Source organism: Moschus berezovskii, chromosome 24, assembly GCF_049115385.1.
Source record: "Moschus berezovskii isolate FMDL1 chromosome 24, NW_MosBer_1.0, whole genome shotgun sequence".
Classification (NCBI taxonomy): domain Eukaryota; kingdom Metazoa; phylum Chordata; class Mammalia; order Artiodactyla; family Moschidae; genus Moschus; species Moschus berezovskii.
In genome coordinates, this window is record NC_142483.1 from 12,188,749 (window position 1) to 12,209,263 (window position 20,515).

At 45.6% G+C, this 20,515-nt stretch overlaps 1 protein-coding gene across 1 annotated transcript in view; it reads right to left on the reverse strand.

Annotated features, from left to right (window-relative positions):
* The window catches only part of NT5DC2 (5'-nucleotidase domain containing 2), a 43,049-nt gene that overhangs the window by 21,955 nt on the left and 579 nt on the right, over window positions 1-20,515 (reverse strand). The window lies entirely within an intron of this gene.

Below are 20,515 nucleotides of genomic sequence, written 5' to 3' on the forward strand. Positions count from 1 at the left end.
CATTCTCTAGGATAGACCACATCTTGGGTCAGAAATCAAGCCTCACTAAACTTAAGAAAACTGAAATTCTATCAGAGATTTCTTCCAACCACAATACTACGAGATTAGATATCATTCACCGGAGAAGGCAGTGGCAACTCACTCCAGTGTTTTTGCCTGGAAAATCCCATGGACAGAGGAGGCTGGTAGGCCGCAGTCCTACCAAAGAGCCCCAAAGTAACTAATGACAGTAAAAACACTCACCAAAAACCTCTCGGATGCAGAAAAAGCAGTTCCCAGAAATAACTTTATAACAATTCAATCTAGCCTCAATAAGCAAGACACTTAAGCAATCTAAGAAGAATCCGACTACCAAGTCAGAGGTCACGGGTTTGCCGCCGGGCCTGGGAAGATTCTACAAGCTGCGGAGCAATTAAATCTGTGCCACAACTACTGAGACCATGCTCAAGAGCCCACCAGCCGCAACTGCTGAACCCTGAGTGCTCCAGGGCCCGCAGGTCACAACCGCTGAACCTGCTGGCCTCAACCACAGACACCTGCGCACCCTGGAGCCCGCATGCCCCCACGACTGACGCCACGTGCTGCAACTAGAGAAGCCACCACACCGCAATAAGGAGTAGCGCTGTCACTGAAACCAGAGCAAGCCAGCGGGCAACAAAGACCCAGCCCAACCTAAATAAATAATTGAAAATATGTATATGAAAAAATCTAACCTCACACCTCAGAGAAAGAAGGATAAAAAATTACCCAAAGTTAGTAAAAGAAATCAGGGATCAGACCAGAAATAAATAATATAGAAATAAAGAACAGTTGGTTCTTTGAAAAGGTAAATAATATTAATAAATCTCAAGTAGACTCATCAAGAAAAAAGGGAGAGGGTTCAAATCAGTAAAATTTGAAATGCAAAAGGGAAAAGTTACAACTGACATGGCAGCATACAAAAAATTGTAATAGATTACTAGAAGCAAGTATATACCAATAAAATGGACAACCTGGAAGAAACTGACAAATTCTTGGAGAGGGACAACCTTCTAAGACTGAACCAGGAAGAAATAGAAAGGCATGAAGAGATCAATCACAAGTACTGTAATTGAAACTGTCATTAAAAATCTTTTAACAGACAAATATCCAGGACCAGATGGCCTCACAGACAAATTCTATCAAATTTATAAAGAACAGACCTATCCATCTCAAACACGTTCAGAAAACGGCAGAGGGAGGAACACTCTCAAAGTCACTCGATGCGGCTACTATTACCCTGATACCAAAGATTTCATAAAAAAAGAAAACTGCAGACCAACATCACTGATGAACAGAGACACAAAACTCCTCAAAACACTAGAAAACAGAATTCAACAACACAGTAAAGTGATCATACACCATGATCACGTGGAGTTTATCCCAGGGATGCAAATCAATGTGATATACCATATCAACAAACTAAAGAATAAAAAACATAAGATCAACTCAATAGGTGCAGAACAATCTTTTGACAAAATTCAACACCGATTTATGACAAAAACTCTCCAGGAAGTGGGCACAGAGGGGACCTACCTCAAGGGAACCTACCTCAACATAATAAAGGCTATATATGACAAATCCGCAGCAAACATTATTCTCAATGGTGAAAAAAATGAAAACATTTCCTGTAGGATCAGGAACAAGAGAAGGATGTCCACTCTCACAATTCTTATTCAACATAGTCTTGGAAGTCCTAGCCACGGCAATCAGAGAAGAAAAAGAAATAAAAGGAATACAAATTGGAAAATAAGTAAAACTGTCACTGTTTGCACACGACATGATACTATACACAGAAAATCCTAAACATGCTACCAGAAAACTACTAGAGGTAATCAATTTGGTAAAGTTTCAGGATACAAAATTAATGCACAGAAATCTCTTGCATTCTCACACACCAACAAAAACTTGCAGTAAGAGAAATGAAGGAAACAATCCTATTTAACACTGCAACAAAAAGAATAAAATACCTAGGAATAAACCTAAGGAGGCAGAAAACCTGTACTGAGAAAACTGTAAAACACTAACAAAAGAAATCAAGATGACACAGATGCAGATATACGCCATGTTCTTTGACTGGAACAATAAAGTGAAAATGACTATTTACCCAGAACACTCTACAGATTCAATACAATCCCTATGAAACTAACAATGACACTTTTAACCAAAAATGTTACAATGTGTACGGAAACAAAAGAGACTCTAAATAGCCAAACCCATCTTGAGAAAGAGAAATGAAGCTGGAGGATTCAGGCACCCCACTTCAGACTATGCTACAAAGCTACAGTAGCCTTCCCTTGTGGTCCAGTGGTTAAGAGTCCGCCTGCCAATGCAGGAGACGTAGGTTCGAGCCCTGTTCCAGAAAGATCCCACATGCCAAAGGACAACCACTGAAGTCCACACTCTAGAGTCCTTGCTCTGAAAAAAGAGAAGCCACTGCAACTGGAGTAGCTCTGTTTGCTGCAGCTGGAGAGCGCCTATGCACAGCGATGAAGACCGAGCGTAGCCAAAAATGAACTAAAAAAAAAAGGCGACACTAATCACGACAGTTAGGTATGGCACAAAAACAAAATATAGATCAGTGGTACAGAATAGAAAGTCCAGAGACAAACCCACCCAGAGATCAGGTGACAAAACAGTCACCTAATTAGGTAATTGTTTGATTATAAAAAATTAAGTAAACAATTAGGTAATTGTTTGATTACAAACAATCAAAACATATAAAAGAGCTCATGGAGCTCAATATTCAGAAAACAAACAACCCCATCAAAAAATGGCTGAGAGGTTTCTCTGGTGGTCCAGGAGTTACTTACGACTCTGCACTCCCAATACAGGGGGCGGTGATTTGATCCCAGGGCAGAGGCAGCTAGATCCCACATGCCACAACCGAGACCTGGTGCAGCCAAATAAATAAATACATATTTTTTAAATGGCCAAAAGTCCTAATAGACAACTCTCTAAAGAAGACATACAGATGGCCAAGAAACAGATAAAAAGATACTCAACGTTATGAATTATTAGAGAAATGCAAATCAAAACTACAATGAGGTATCACCTCACACCTACATAATGGCCTTCATCAAAAAAATCTACACGGAATAAATGCTGTAGAGGGTGTGGAAGAGAGAACCTTCTTACGATGTTGGGGAAACAGCCACTATGGAAAATGGTATGGAGGTTGCTTAAAAAACTATTAACAGAACTATCACAGCAGCCAGCAATCTCGCAACTGGGCACATAACCTGAGAAAACCATAATTCAAAAGGACACATATATCCCAGTATTCACGGCTGCAGTATTCACAATAGCCAGGACGTGGAAACAACCTGTCTATGGAAACATGAAGGGATAAAGAAGCTGCGGCACACACATACAATGGAATATTACTCAGACTTAAAAGGAAGGAAACTGGGTCACGTAGTGATACAGATGAACCTAGTGTATGTCATAAAGGGTGAAGTCAGTCAGAAAGAGAAAAGCAAATTTCATATATAAACACACATACCTGGAATCTAGAAAAGCAGTACAGATGAGCACGCCTGCAGAGAATGCACAGAGACACAGAGAACAAATCTGTGCACACAGTGGCGGGAGGAGAGGGTGGCGTGAGCTCCAAGAACAGCACTGAAATGGACAAGGTACCGTGTCTAAAACAGAGAGCAATGGGAAAGAGCTCAGCACGCTGCTCTGTGGCGACCCAGTGGGGTGAGAGTTGGGGGTGTGTGAGGGAGGCTCCAGAGGGAGGAGACATATGTGTACTTATAGCTGATTCATACTGTTGTACAGTAGAAACTAACAAGACACTGCAAAGCAACTAGAATCTAACTGAAGAGAGGGGGAAAAAAATGGAAATATTTGGAAACAAAGCAACAGACAAAAAAAATCAATGTCCAAAATATACAATCATGGAGCTCAATATCCAACAAAGAAACAACTGGATCTAAACACGGGAGGAAGACCTAAGTAGATATCTGTCCAAAGAAGACATACAGATAGCCAAAAAGCACATAAAAAGATGCTCAATATTACAGATTATTCAGTTCAGTTACTCAGTCGTGTCTGACTCCTTGCGACCCCATGGACTGCAGCACGCCAGGCATCCCTGTCTATCACCAACTCCCAGAGTTTACCCAAACTCAGTCCATTGAGTCAGTGATACCATCCAACCATCTCATCCTCTGTCATCCCCTTCTCCTCCTGCCCTCAATCTTTCCCAGCATCAGGGTCTTTTCAAATGAGTCAGCTCTTTGCATCAGGTGGCCAAATTATTGGAGCTTCAGTTTCAGCATCAGTCCTTCCAATGAATATTCAGGACTGATTTCCTTTAGGATGGACTGGTTGGATCTCCTTGCAGTCCAAGGGACTCTAAGAGTCTTTTCCAACACCACAGTTCAAAAGCATCAGTTCTTTGGCGCTCAGCTTTCTTTATACTCCAACTCTAACATCCATAGATGACCACTGGCAAAACCATAGCCTTGACTAGACGGACCTTTGTTGGCAAAGTAACGTCTCTGCTTTTTAATATGCTATCTAGGTTGGTCATAACTTTTCTTCCAAGGAGTAAGCGTCTTTTAATTTCATGGCTGCAGTCACCATCTGCAGTGATTTTGGAGAAATGCAAATCAAAACTACAATGAGGCATCACCTCACACAGGTCAGAAGAGCCATCATCAAAAACAGCAACAAACAGTAAGTGCTGTAGAAGGTGTGCAGGAAAGGACACCGTCTTCTTACACTGTTGGTGGGAACGTAAATTGATACAGGAAGTATGTGGAGGTTCCTTAAAAAACTATAAACAGAATGATAATATGATCCAGAAATTCCACGACTGGGCATACATCCTGAGAAAACCATAATTAAAAAAATGACACATATACCCCAATGTTGACTGCAGTACAATTTACAAGCCAGAACATGGAAACAATCTCAGGGTCTATCCACAGATGAATGGATAAAGAAACTGTGGTGTATATATACAATGTAATTATTCAGCCATTAAAAGGAACCAAACGGGGCCTCTTGCAGAGCTGTAGATGAACCTGGAGTATGTTACAAAGAGTGAAGTTAAGTCAGAAAGAGAAAGACAAACATTGTGTATTAACATACGTGTGCTGTGCTGCCCTTAGTCACTTCAGTTGTGATTGACTCTGCGACCCCATGGACTGCAGCCCCCCAGGCTCCTCTGTCCATGGGATTCTCCTGGCAAGAATACTGGAGTGGGTTGTCATTCCCTCCTCCTGGGGATCATCCTGACCCAGGAATCAAACCAAGGTCTCCTGCACTGCAGGCAGATTCTTTACCAGCTGAGCTACAAGAGCAGCCCACATTAACACACAGATACATGGAATATAGAAAAGACAGACAGACAAAAGTAACTGCAGGGCAAGAATGGAGATGCAGGTGTACATAACAGATCTGTTCACACAAAGGAAAGGAGACGATGGGGTGAATGGAACAGCAGCACTGGCTTACGCTACCAAGAGTAAAGCAGCAGCTAGAGTGAAACTGCCAGACACCTCAGGGAGCTCGGTGCTCGGTGAAGATCGAGAAGGGTGGGCTGGTGAGGGTGGGAGGCAGGCTCAAGAGAGAAGCGATATCTGTATACTTACAGATGATTCATATTGCTTTACTGCAGAAACTAACACAAGACTGTAAAGGAATTGGACTCCAATTCACAAGTGAAAAAAATGGGAGAAAATATTTGCAAACGAAGCAAAGGACAAAGAATTAATGTCAGAAATACACAAGGAGATCATGGAGCTCAGTATCCAGAAAACAAAAAACCAGATCTAAAAATGGGAGGAAGACATAGTAGATATCTCTCCAAAGAAGACAGATAGCCATGAAGCACATGAAAAGATGCTCAACATGACACATTACTGCTGCTTCTGCTGCTAAGTCACTTCAGTCATGTCCGACTCTGTGTGACCCCATAGACGGAAGCCCACCAGGCTCCCCCATCCCTGGGATTCTCCAGGCAAGAACACTGGAGTGGGTTGCCATTTCCTTCTCCAATGTGTGAAAGTGAAAAGTGAAAGTGAAGTCGCTCAGTCATGTCAGACTCATAGCGACTCCATGGACTGCAGCCTACCAGGCTCCTCCGTCCATGGGATTTTCTAGGCAAGAGTACCGGAGTCGCTTGCCATTGCCTTCTCAGAATTACTAGAGGAATCCAAATTCAAACTACAATGAGGCATCACCACACACCAATCAAAATGGTCATCATCAAAAAGAAACCTAAAAACAAAAGAAATGCTGGGAAGTGTTTGGGGAAAAGGGTACTCTCCTACAACTGTTGCTGAAAATGTAACCTGACACAGCCAGTAAGGAGGACAGTATGCAGGGTCCTTAAAAACCACACACAGAACCACCGCACGATTCGACACATGCACCGAGAAAGCTGTAATGCAAAACAAAACAGGTACCCCAATGTTCACTGCGGTACAATCTGCAACAGCCAGTACATGGAAACATCCTGTCTATCAACAGATGAATGGATAAGGAAATTGTGATACATATATACAACGGAATATTACACAGCCATTAAAAAATGAAGCTGGATCGCCTGCAGTGACAAAGATGAACCCAGAGTATGTCATACAGAGTGAAGTCAGTCAGAGAGAGAAACTAATACCGTATATTAACACACATGGGTGGAATGTGGACTCTAGAGAAAAGGTATGAATGAACCTACTTTCAGGGCAGGAACACAGAAACAAACAGAGCAGGAATTTCTGGACACAGTGGCAGGAGGAGCCCGTGGGGCAAACTGAACAAGTAGTACTGACGAGGACAAACTCCCGTGTAAAAACTACACAGCTAATGGGGGCTGCGTGTCACACATGAGCTCAGCTCGGTGTGCTGCGAAAACCAAGAGGCGCCGGATGGTGACAGTGGGAGGGAGGCTCGCTGCTGCACAGCAGACACTAACAACATTCTAACGCAGTTATACTCCAATGGAAAAGAGCTACAAGTTTTAAAATGATACGGTACATGTATACAATGGAAAATTACTCAGTCACTAAATGGAACAAAATCTGGTCACTTGCAGTGATGTAGATGCACCTAGAGTGTGCCATACAGAGTGAAGACAGTCAGAAATAGAAAAACAAACACTGTATATTAACATGTTCATATGGGATCTAGAAAAGCAGTACCAGTGAACCTGCTTGCAGGGCAGGAACAGAGATGTGGACATACACAATGGATCTGTTCAACAAGGAGAGGGTGGGGGAGATGCAAAGAGCCGCACTGGCATGGATGAACTACCATGTGTATGACAGACAGCTAGTGCAAAGCGGCCACGTAACACAGGGAGCCCAGCGTGAGGCGGTGACAACCTACAGGGCTAAGAGGGAGGCTCAAGAGGGAGGGAATATGTGTGTACTTTTAACTAAACCATGCTGATGCACAGCATAAACCAACACAGCATTGTAAAGCATTTATCCCTCAACTAAACATAAACTTTAAAAAGAGGTGGCACATATTTACAACAGAAGATTATGAGCCACAGAAAGAAGGAACTGTCAGCTGGAGAGAGACTGACGGGCGGAGTCAGCAGAGAGAGTAAGCTAGATCAGAAAGAAAAGGAAACGTCATACATGAACACCGGCGGAGCCTGGAGAACGGCACAGATGGAGCTATCAGGGCAAGAGCAGACACACAGCTGTGGAAAATGGACCTGTGGGCACACCGGCGGGAGGAGAATGCGAAGGACAGAGAGCAGCACTGACACACACACGACACCACGTGCGACAGAGCGCGCGAGCGGACGGCTGCCGGGCAGCACAGCAAGCTCGGCTTCACGCCCCGTGACGACCACGAGGGCGGGAGGCGGGCTCAAGACAGGGGCGCACATGGACACTTTCAACCGGCTGACACTGCTGTACAGCAGAAACAAACGACTCTGTAAAGCAATTATACTCTAACTGAAAACTAAACTAACAAAAGAATGAGAAGAAACGTATGCCAATGTTATAACACACAAATGGTTACTCTCCAAAATAGACAAACAGCTCATGGAGCTCAATATTCAAAAAACAAACAACCTAATAAAAAATGGCCAAAAGGCCGAACAGACATCTCTCAAAGTAGCAGAAGATACTAAGAAGAGGTAGCAAAATACACAGAAGAACTATACCAAAAAGATCTCTATGACCTGGGTAACCATGATGGTGTGATCATTCACCCAGAGCCAGACATCCTGGAATGCAAAGGCAAGTGGGCCTTAGGAAGCATCACTACGAACAAAGCAAGTGGGGGTGATGGAATTCCAGCTGAGCTATTTCAAGTCCTGAAAGACAATGCTGTGAAAGTGCTGCACTCAATATGCCAGCAAATTTGGAAAACTCAGAAGTGGCCAGAAGACTGGACAAGGTCAGTTTTCATTTAATCCCAAAGAAAGGCAATGCCAAAGAATGTTCAAACTACTGCACAATTGCACTCATCTCACACGCTAGCAAAGTAATGCTCAAAATTCTCCCAAGTCAGGCTTCAACAGTACGTGAACTGAGAACTTCCAGATGTTCAAGCTGGATTTAAAAAAGGTAGAGGAATCACAGATCAAATTGCCAATATCCACTGGATCACCAAAAAAGCAAGAGAGTTCCAGAAAAACATCTGCTTCATTGACTATGCCAAAGCCTTTGACTATGTGGATCACAACAAACTGTGGAAAATTCTTTTTTAAGAGTTGGGAATACCAGACCACCTTACTTGCCTCCTGAAAAATCTGTATGCAGGTCAAGAAGCAAGAGTTAGAACTGGACATGGAACAACAGATTGGTTCAAAATGGGGAAAGGAGTACGTTAAGGCTGTATGTTGTCACCCTGCTTGTTTAACTTCTATGCAGAGTACACCATGCGACATGCTGAGCTGGATGAAGCAGAAGCTGTAATCAAGACTGCCGGGAGAAATGTCAATAACCTCAGATATGCAGATGACACTTCGCTTATGGCAGAAAGCGAAGAACTAAAGAGTCTCTTGATGAAAGTGAAAGAGGAGAGTTAAAAAGTTGGCTTAAAACTCAACTTTCAGAAAACTAAGAGCCTGGCATCTGGTCCTATCACTTCATGGCAAATAGATGGGGAAACAATGGAAACAGTGAGAGACTTTATATTTTTGGGCTCCAAAATCATTGCACATGGTGACTGCAGCCACGAAATTAAAAGATGTTGCTCTTGGAAGAAAAGTTATGACCAACCTAGATAGCATATTAAAAAGCAGAGACATTACTTTGCCAACAAAGGTCCAACTAGTCAAAGCTATGGTTTTTCTAGTTGTCATGTATGGATGTGAGAGCTGGACCATAAAGAAAGCTGAGCGCCAAAGAATTGATGCTTTTGAAATGTGTTGGAGAAGGAGATCAAACCAGTCAATCCTAAAGGAAATGAGTCCTGAATATTCACTGGAAGGACTGATGCTGAAGCTCAAACTCCAATACTTTGGCCACCTGATGCGAAGAATTGACTCACTGGAAAAAACCCTGATGCTGGGAAAGACTGAAGGTGGGAGGAGAAGGGGACGACAGAGGATGAGATGGTGGGATGGCATTACCGACTCGATGAACTTGAGTTTGCACAAGCTCTGGGAGTTGGTGATAGACAAGGAAGCCTGGTGCGCTGCAGTCCATGGGGTTGCAAAGACTTGGACATGACTGAGCGACTGAACTGACTGAAAGCAGACATACAGATGACCAAGAAGTAAATGAAATGATGCTCAAAACTACAATGAAGACATCTATACACAATAAATGCTGAAGAGAGTGTAGAAAAAAGAACCCTCTTGCACTGTTGGTCAGAATGAAAACTGGTACAGCCACTATGGACAGTGGTATGCATGCCAGTCACTCAAAACACTATAAAGAGAACTATCACAGCACCCAGAAATCCCAGGACCGGGCATATAGCCTGAGAAAACCATAATTCAAAAGGACACGTGTACCCCAATACTCACTGCTGCGGTATTCACAATAGCCAGGATGTGGAAACAACCTAATTGTCTATGTGAAGTGAAAGTGTCAGTCGCTCATTCTTGTCCAACTCTTTGCAAACCCCATGGACTGCAGCCTGCCAAGCTCCTCTGTCCATGGAATTCTCCAGTCAAGAATACTGGAGTGGCTTGCCATGCCCTCTTCCAGGGGATCTTCCCGACCCAGGGTTTGAACCAAAGTCTCTTGCATTGCAGGAGGATTTTTTTTTTTTAAATCATCTGAGCCATTGGGAAACACAAATGGATAAAGAAGTTGTGGTACATATACAGAATGGCATATTACTCAACCATAAAAAGGAAGGAAATTGGGTCACTTGTCGTGATACAGATGAACCCAGTGTACATCATAAAGAGTGAGGTAAGTCACAAAGAGAAAAACAAATATCATATATTAACACATTTAACTGGAATCTAGAAAAGCAGTACAGATGAATCTACATGCTGGGCAGGAAGAGAGACGCAGAGGGAGAGCACAGCAGGGAGGAGGCCGGGAGTGAACTGACAGAGCGGCACTGACAGGGATAAGCCACCATGCACAAGTTGGAGGGCCTTGGGAAGCTGCCCTGAGATGCAGGACGCGCGGCGCGCTGCTTGGTGGCGACCCAGCGGGGTGAGAGTCGGGGGTGTGGGAGGGAGGCTCCAGAGGGAGGAGACATATGTGTACTTACGGCTGATTCATGCTGATGAACAGCAGAGTCCAGCACAACACTGGAGAGTAATTATCCTCCAACTAAGAATAAATTAAAAATGGTGGTATGTATATACAGTGGAATGTTAGTCATAAACAGGAAGGAAACTGGCTCATTTGTAGGGATGTGGATAGACCTATGTTGTCATACACAGTGAATACATCAGAAAGAAAAAAATATAGTACGTGAACACATGTATGTGGAATCTAGAAATCGATTTCAATCTATTCGCAGGGCAAGAACAGATCTGCCAATGTGCAGACAGGCGCCACAGGAGAGAAGGAGGGGGTTGGCGAGCTGAGAGACGAGCCCTGACACGCATATCCCACCAAGTGTAAAGCAGAGAGCTAGAGGGAAGCCCAGTACACCACAGGGAGGCCAGCCTGGTGTTCTGCGGAGATCAAGGGGCTAGAATGGCAAAGGTGGGGGACACGCTTAAGACGCAAGAGCTCGACGGATATTTATAGCTCATGCACACTGTTGTACAGCAGAAACCAACAAAACGTTGTGAAGCCACTGGACTATAACTGGGAGAAAAAAAAAAGAGGGGTGGACTATTTGGAAAAGAAGCAATGGACAAAGAATCAATGTCTAAAACACACAAGGAGATTGTGGAGCTCAATACCCAAAAAACAAACAACCAGATCTAAAAATGGGAGGAAGACCAAAGTAGACATCTCTCCAAAGAAGACACACAGATAGCTGAGAAGCACATGAAAAGATGCTCAACATTACAGATTATTAGAGAAATGCAAGTTAAAACTACAATGAGATACCACGTGATATGGGTCAGAATGGCCCATCACCAAAGGAGAAAAAAAAATCCACTAACAATAAATGCTGAAGAGGGTGTGGACAGAAGGGCACTCTCTTGCACTGTTGCTGGGATCGTAAACTGATATAGTCAATATGGAGGTTCCTTAAAAAACTACAACTAGATCCACAACATGATCCAGAAATCCCACGACTGGGCATATATCCTGAGAAAATAATAATAAAAAATGACACTTGAACCCCAATGTTCACTGCAGTACGACTTATAAGCCAGGACATGGAAACAATCTCAATGTCTATCCACAGACGAACGGATAAAGAAATTGTGGTACACATACAATGCAATGCTACCCAGCTATTAAAAGGAATGCACTGCATCGCCTGTAGTTTTGAAGATGCACCCAGAGAATGTCACACACAGTGAGGTCAAACAGAGAAACAAATATCGTGTATTAACACACACGTGGAATCTAGACAAAAGGCATAGATGAACCCACTTGCAAGGCAGGAATAAGGACAAAGAAAGACAACAAATTTGTACACACAGTGAGGGAAGAAGAGGGTGGGGTGAATTGGAAGGGTAGCGCTGATACGGATAAGCTCTCAGATGAAAAATACAAAGCTAATAAGAAGCTGCCGGATAACACACAGTCATCTTGTACACTGAGAAAACCAAAAGGGGTGGGGTGGTGACGGTGGGAGGGAGGCTCATGCAAGAGGGGATATAAACACACACACTTCTAGTTGATTCACCTTGTTCTACAGCAGAAACTAACAACATTATAAAGCAATTCTACACCAACTGGACACAAATACATTAAAATAAAAAATGTAGTGCTGTGTGTGTGTATATATATATATATATATATATATGTGCAAAGGAAAATTACTCAGCCACAAAAAGGAACAAAATTGGTGTAATTTGTAGAAATATGGACCTAGAGTTGTCATACAGGGTGAAGTCAGTCTGAAAAGACAAAAGGAAATATTGTATCTTAATACTCATATGGGGAAATCCAGAAAAATGATACAGAAGAACCTATTTTCAGGGCAGGAATAGAGTTGCAAATGTAGAGAAGGAACTTGTCAAAACAGTCCAGGAAGGAGAGGGTGGGGTTAATTGAGCAACTAGCTTTGACATATATACACTGTCATGTATAATACAGAAATCTAGTGAGACGCTGCTGTACAACCAAGGAAGCTCAGTTCTCTGCTTTGTGATGACCCAGATGGGTGGGACTGGGAATGGGGTGGGAGGGAGAAGCCAGAGGGAAAAAATATATATATAGATATATACAGATACATGATTCTCGTTGATGTGCAGCAGAAACCAACACAACACTGGCAAACAATTATTCTCCAATTCAAAATAAAATTTAAAAACGTGGTATGTATATACAATGGAGTATTATTCAACCATAAAAACAAAGGAAACTGGATCATGTATAGAGAATGGATAGACTTACTGCTGTCATACAGAGTGAATAAATTGAAAGAGAAAGAAATATCACAGATGATATGTATATGTGGAATCGAGAAGTAGTGTTATAGAGGAACCTATCTATAGGGCGGAAATAGAGCCACAGGTGTAGAGAATGGGCATGTGAACATCCTCAGGGAAGGAGAGGGTGGGGCAAGATGACGAGGAGCTCTGACATACATGTACACTGCCATGTGTGACACAGCTAGTGGGAAGCTGCTGGGTATCTCAGGAGGCTCAGCTTGGTGCTCTGTGAAGATCAAGAGGGATGGGATGGTGAGTCTCTTGGGAGACTCAAGACAGGGGATATATGTACACTTACAGCTGATTGACACTGTTGTACAGCAGAAACTAATTACACTGTAGTTACTTTCCCATTGAAAAGTAAAAAAAAAAAAAAGAATGGGAGAAAATAGTTTCAGATGATAAACCAAATACTCTCCAAAATATACAAACAGCTTGTGGAGCTCAATATCCAAAAAACAAACCAAAAAACCTACACAGACACCTCTCAAAGTAGATATACAGATGCTGGAGAAGCAGATGTGAAGATGCTCACCATGAATTATTAGAGAAGTACAAATCAAAACTATAGTGAGATACCACCTCACACCTGTCACAACGGCCATCACCTAAAAATCTACACAATAAATGCTGCAGAGGGTGTGGACAAGAGAACCCTCTCACACTGTTAGTGGGAATGTAAACTGGTACAGCCATTATGGAGGATGGGATGGAGGCGCCTTAAAAGACTATAGAAAGAACTTTCATAGCACCCATCCACCCAGCGACTGGCATATACCCTAGAAAATCATAATTCAAAGGACGCATGTAATCCCATGTTCAATGCAGCAGCATTTACAACAGCCAGGATGCGGAAACAACCTGTCTAGGGAAACATGAGTGGACTAAGAAATTGTGTACATATACAGAAATGGATATTACTCAGTCATAAAGAGGAAGGAAATTGGGTCACTTGCAATGATGTAGATGAATCTAGTGTACGTCATAAAGGGTGAAGTCAGAAAGAGAAAAACAAATATCATATTTTAACATCTATCTGGAATCTAGAACAGCAGTACAGATGAACCTACTTGCAGGTCAGGAATTGTGACACAGAGAACAAAAGTGCCGACACAGCAGGGGAAGGAGCGGGTAGAGTGAACTGAAAGAGTGAAACGGACAGACTGCCATGCACACGACAGACAGCTTGTGGGAAGCTGCTGTGTAACGCGGGGAGCTCAGCTTGGTGCTCTCTGAATACCCAGAGGGGCGAGATGCAGGCTCGGGGGGAAGGGATATATGCATACTTACAGCTGATCCACACTGATGTGCAACAGAAACCAACACAGCATTGGAAACCAATTATCCTCCAATTAAAAAAAGATGTACTACATGTACAGACAATGGAATACTGCTCAGCAGTAAAATGGAACAAAACTGGGTCACCTGTCGGGATGCGGATGGGTCTAGACTTGTCAGACAGAGTGAAATAAGTCAGGTGAAACAACAAATACCGTGGATTAACACACATATATATGGAATCTAGAAAAATGTTACAGATGAGCCCGTCTGTAGAGCACGAACAGAGATGCTGAGGTAGAGAGCAGAGCTGCGGACACAGCAAGGGATGGAGACGGCGTGGCCAACTGAGAGAGAAGCACGGACACACACACACCACCACGCAGACAACGGAGGGCCAGTGGGAAGCTGCTGGATCACACGGGGAGCCCAGCTCAGGGAGCAGCAATGATCAAAAGGGGTGGAACAGTGAGAGTGGGAGGGAGGCTCCATACAGAGAAGACATAGGAACACTCAGCTGATTCTCGTTGTTGCACAGGAGAAACCAACAACACTGTAAAGCAATTATACTCCAATGAAAACTATCAAAAAAAAGAACGGCAGAAAATATTTGCAAACTAAATAACAAAGGATTAATCTCCAAAACATACAAACAGCTCATTGAGCTCAATACTGAAAAAAACAATCCAATCACAAAATGGCCAAAAGATATAAATAGACATCTCTCCAAAGAAGACATACAGATGGCCAAGAAGCACATGAAGAGATGCTCAGCATCACTAATGATTCAGTTCAGTCGCTCAGTCGTGTCCGACTCTCCGCGACCCCATGAATCACAGCACACCAGGCCTCCTGTCCATCACCAACTCCCGGAGTTCACTCAAACTCATGTCCATTGAGTCAGTGATGCCATCCAGCCATCTCATTCTCTGTCGTCCCCTTCTCCTCCTGCCCCCAACCTTTCCCAGCATCAGAGTCTTAAGAAACACAAATCAAAACTACCATATGAGATCACCTCACACCAGTCAAAATGACCACTATCAAAAAAATCTACACACAATAAATGCTGCAGAGGGTGTAGAAAAAACGGGCATCTTCTTGCACTGTTGTGGGCATGCAAATTGGTACAGCCACTATGGAGAATGGTATGGAGGGTTCCTTAAAAAACTACAAATATAACTACCATACCACCAGGAATCCCGTGACTGGGCATACACCCTAAGAAAACCATAGTTCAAAATAACACATATATCCAGATATTCACTGCAGCAGTATTTATAACAGCCAGAATGTGGAGACCTAATTGTCTATGGAAAGATGAAGTTGTATACATACATATATACGATGTATCAGTTCAGTTCAGTTCAGTCACTCAGTCCTGCGGACTCTGTGACCCTATGAATCACAGCACACCAGGCCTCCCTGTCCATCACCAACTCCCGGAGTTCACTCAAACTCGCGTCCATCGAGTCGGTGATGCCACCCAGCCATCTCAATCTCTGTAGTCCCCTTCTCCTCCTGCCCCCAATCCCTCCCAGCATCTATATACATATATACAATGGAACGCTCAGTTGTGTCTGACTCTGCATCCCCATGGGCTGTAGCCCACCAGGCTTCTCTGTCCATGGACTCTTTCAGGCAAGAATACTCGAGCAGGTTGCCATCTCCTCCTCCAGGAGCTCTTCCTGACCCAGGGTCGAACCCGCATCTCTTGGGCCACCTGCACAGGCAGGTGGATTCCTTTCCCACTGCACCACCTGGGAAGTGGCACCACCACTAAAGAGAATGAGGCAGGGTCATCTGTAGAGAGGTGGATCTAACGTCTGTCATTTAGAGCGAAGTAAGTTAGGAAGAAAAAACAAATCCCGTGAATTAAGACATACACATGGAATCTAGAAAAATGGTAGTGTGCGTGTGTTAGTTGCTCAGTTGTTTCTAACTCTTTGGGATCCCATGGACCGTAGCCTGCTAGGCTCCTCTATCCATGGAGTTCTCCAGGCAAGAATACTGGAGTGGGTAGCCATTCCCTTCTCCAGGAGAACTTCCCGACCCAGAAAAATGGTAGAGATGAAGCTATTTTCAGCAATAGAGATGCAATGCAGAGAAGAAACATGTGGACACATGTGGGAAGGGGAGTGTGGGACGAACTGGAGATTAGGATTGGCATACATACACTACTGTATGGAAATGGATGGGTACTGGGAACCTCCCGTGTGGTACAGGGATCTCAGCTCTGAGATGACACGCGGAGGTGGGAGGGAGGTCCACGATGGAGGGGGAAACGTCTACACACAGCCGATTCACTTCGTTGTTCAGCAGAAACTAACACAGCATTGTTAAGCATTATATGCCAATAGGAAAAAAAAAGGCAGAAGACTGAGGAGTGACAAAGAAAGGGGGAGTGAAACTGAGCAGGATCTTGTGGGGGTTCTGAGCAGGGAATCATTTCTGTCCCCCGTTTCTTGTTTGGAGGGAAGAGACTCCAGCCTTCATGACCTTCTCTGATTTCCAAAGAGAGATTCAAACAGTCACTTGCTGGGAAGGAAAAGGACGCAGAGACAGGGAAGGAACAGCCAAGAAACCACCTGAGGCAAGATTTGAGGAACCAGAGAAACTCATCAAGAGTAGGAGATCGGGACTTCCCTGGTGGTCCAGTGGTTAGGAATTCACCTTGCAATGCAGGATTCGATCCCTGATTGAGGAACTAAGTAAGATGCCACATGTCTTGGAGCAACTAAGGCCGTGTGCCCCAAATACTGAAGCCTGGGCACCACAACTAGGGTCCAGTTGCCTGAACAAAATATCCCACGTGATGCAACTAAGGTCCGATGCAGCCAAGTAAATAAATAAATAATAATAAAAAGTAGGAGCCCCCCAAGAGATTAAAGGAGTGCAGGCCCTGCACACACCCTCATCTTAACAGGAACCCCAGTCTTAAGCCATTGTTATACAAATTCCTCAGTGATTCCTCCCACTTTGGGAGATTGTATTTCAACGCAGGAACCTGCTGGAACCTTGCCTGGCAAAGCAATAATGCTAATCTTTTCTGCTTCACCCAGAACTGTCTCCGAGATTTGATTTGGCACCAATGCACAGAGGCTGAATTTTCAGCATCACCTCGAGCCATGGACCATTGCTAATTATGACAGGGGGACATGTGTGATGGGTTCTGGGCCACTGACCAGGCTGTTCCCCTCTGAGGACAGTAATCGCCACCCAATCCCCCAGCTACTCCCAAGGGGCTGAGGAGTCCTAGACTTGCTTGCCTTAGTGTCCCCATCTGTGCAGTGGGGGAGGTGGATGAGGAAAGGGCACGGGCTTTGAGGTCAGAGAGAAAAACCAAGCCCTCTCTCTCTGGCTTGTGACCTCAGGAAAATCACCTCACCTTACCTTTTGGGCCTCAGTTTCCTTGTGTCTAAAGGGGAAATAAAAACTGTATCAAACTACAGAATAAACAGGAGGGTCCCACAGAACATGCTCTGGGCAGCATTCTTGCCTGGGCCCTCGGCAAAAGTAGGATTAAATGGGCAATGTCCCTGTGGAGCCCATAGCTCCTGTCCTCAATTGCCCTCAAGGAAACAGGGTTTGCAGGGGTCAGAGGGGAGCAGGCAGGACTAGGTGCACACACTAGGTGCTTTTGGGGCCTCCAGGTGGCCCCATTCCTGAGACCTCTAGCCCATGGCTGAGGCCCAAACAGCCCAGGCCTCCAGGGAATTAATCTGTCTCAGACACAACCAGCTGTGATTTGAAGCAGAGGCCTGTGGCCATGCAACAGATATTCGCCTTGGAGGCCCCTAAGGAACACGGTCTCCATCCCCATCCCCTTTCCTTTGGAGCCCAGCACAGCGCGTGGGTGGGGGAACAGGTGAGGCTGGTTCCTCTGGTGGCTCTGGGGCCTAGCACAGCAGCCGCTCCAGACTCGTGGGTGCAGATGGAATACTCCTCACCTGGATGCACAGGAGACCCAGCTGCCTGCAGCTCTCTTGGAAGCTAGGCTCTTCTGCAACGTCCCTTCCCAACGGTCCTAAGTTCCTGGGTGTCAACTGTGACTTTCAGTACAAAGTTCCCCAGGAGGGGAGAGGTCTGCTTGGCAGTGCAACCCCTTGCTGGCACTGACTTCTGGCCAAATCCAAGCTTTCACCTCTGCCCCAGAGGATGTTCCCAGGGATGCACAATCCTCCCAGGAACAAAGAAGGATGGCGAAGCAGCCCACAGACCAAGCCTCCTGAGGCCCAGCTTCTACACTGAGAAAACCTCAGGTCTGGGGCCCACAAGATCCCAGTTTCTTCCACAAGGCTGTAGTGGTGCAGAGAGACAGGTGAGGATACACGCTTCCCCTTGGACCAGCCCCCCAGGTTCACTGATCTTACTGCACAGCGCCCAGCTTCCAGGCTACCTCTTCCCCATGGCAGCCATGAGACCCACTCATGGGGGCCATTCTCCTGCTGCTTCTGGGTCCCCAACCTTTTTGGCACCAGGAATAATTTTTTCATGGACAGGTTGGGAGTGGGGGGGGATGGTTTCGAGCTGATTCAAGCACATTCCATCTATTGTGTACTTCATTTCTATTACTACATCAGCTCCACCTCAGATCATCAGGCATTACATCCTGGAGGCTATGGACCCCTGCCTTAGAGCCTCCCCTTGTTCAGTCTCCACTCCAATTCCATGAGGTGGTCACATTTATTCCTCCATCATCCAGATGAAGAAATCAGAGTTTAGGGAGATAAAGTCACTTACTCCAACTCATCGAGCAGTAGGCCATGGAGCTGAGATTTAAATTCAGGCACCCCACCTGTCTCAATCACTGTGCCCCTAAGCCTAGCCTTCCAGTGTCGCTACATTGAGGCCAGGGTTGAGGGGGGAAGGAGGGCTTGCCTGGGAACTGGCTCCCTGACAAAGTTTTGCCCACAGGCATCAGCATGCCTCTGGGGCTTCCCCGGTGGCTCAGTGGTAAAGAAACTGCTTGCAAAGCAGAAGACTAGGAGACACCGGTTTGATCCCTAGGTTGGGAAGATCCCCTGGAGGAGGGAATGGCAACCCAATCCAATATTCTTGCCTGGGAAATCCCATAGACAAAGGAGCCTGGCGGGCTAGTCCATGGGGTCACAGAGAGTCAGAAGTGACTGAGCAGTATCAGCATGCCTCAGTGTCCAGAATCGTTCCCCAGAAAACCCAGCCAGAAGGGGAGAGTTGGAATGAGGGGTGTAAGGCTGGTTCATCCTGGCACTCACCAGGGCAACTAGGAAATGATCTTGTCCTTATCACATCAAGAGGAGCGTGGGGGTCTCTGAGAAGATCTGAAGATTCAGGTAGGCCCTGGAGAGCTAAAGCCCACTAGACCTCCCTCTGTCTCTGCCACACATACAACAGGCTTCCAGGCGGCTGTACAGGTCTTCTCCGAGGCCCAGAGCAAAGACATCTCCGCACACAGCACCCTGGGAGTGCTCTGTCCAGTAGGGGGATAAGGTAGGGACCTTCCTCAGAGAGGGCCAAGGACTTCAAAACCACCGTTTCTCAGGGGTCTTGTTCTGCCTCAGCTTCTCAAGAGGTGAGTCCTGTCCACCCAGCACTCCCAGGTCTCCACACTGCTGGAGCGGAAGCCTCAGTTCAGTCACTTGGAATCTTCCAGATAGGACCACGTTTGTCCTTACAGACAACAAAAGCCGCGTCACTCCCGGGGGGAGGGGGCTCCTCCGGAAGCTCCCCTGTCCCTTCTTGGCCTCTTTCCGAGTCACCGCCACAACCCTGAGACAGGGGCCCCGGCAGGACTGCGTTTTCCGATGGAAGACACCGAGGGTCCTCGAGGGAGAGGCTCGCTGAGCGCCACGCAGGTGGCCAGAGATAGGGCCCGGAGCCAACCACATCTGTCCGCTGCAGAGGCAGGGCTCCCGACTCCAGGACTGACCTCCAGCCCTCTCCGCCCTCTGGCCTCACCGGGGCGCCCCGGGGCCTCATCTGCCCGTTTCGCCCAGGGAGAGAGGACAGAGAAGTGCCCTGACCGAGAGAGCAGCAACTCTTCTGGATTCCAGGGGGCTGGGACGATTTGGTGTTGTTTCTCAAACAACGCCTTCTCCTCCTAGACAGAGGGCCAGACTCCAGAGGCGTCCGAAGAGTCCAGTCAGCATCTTTGGGTCGAGAGTCCCTCCGAGTCCGCTCCGGCCAGCGCCTTTGTCCCCAGTACTCCCGCCCCAACTAATGGCCCCGAAGAGAACAAGGGGTTGGGGGCGCTTCCGCTTCGGCGGGGCTCCGAGGAAGGAC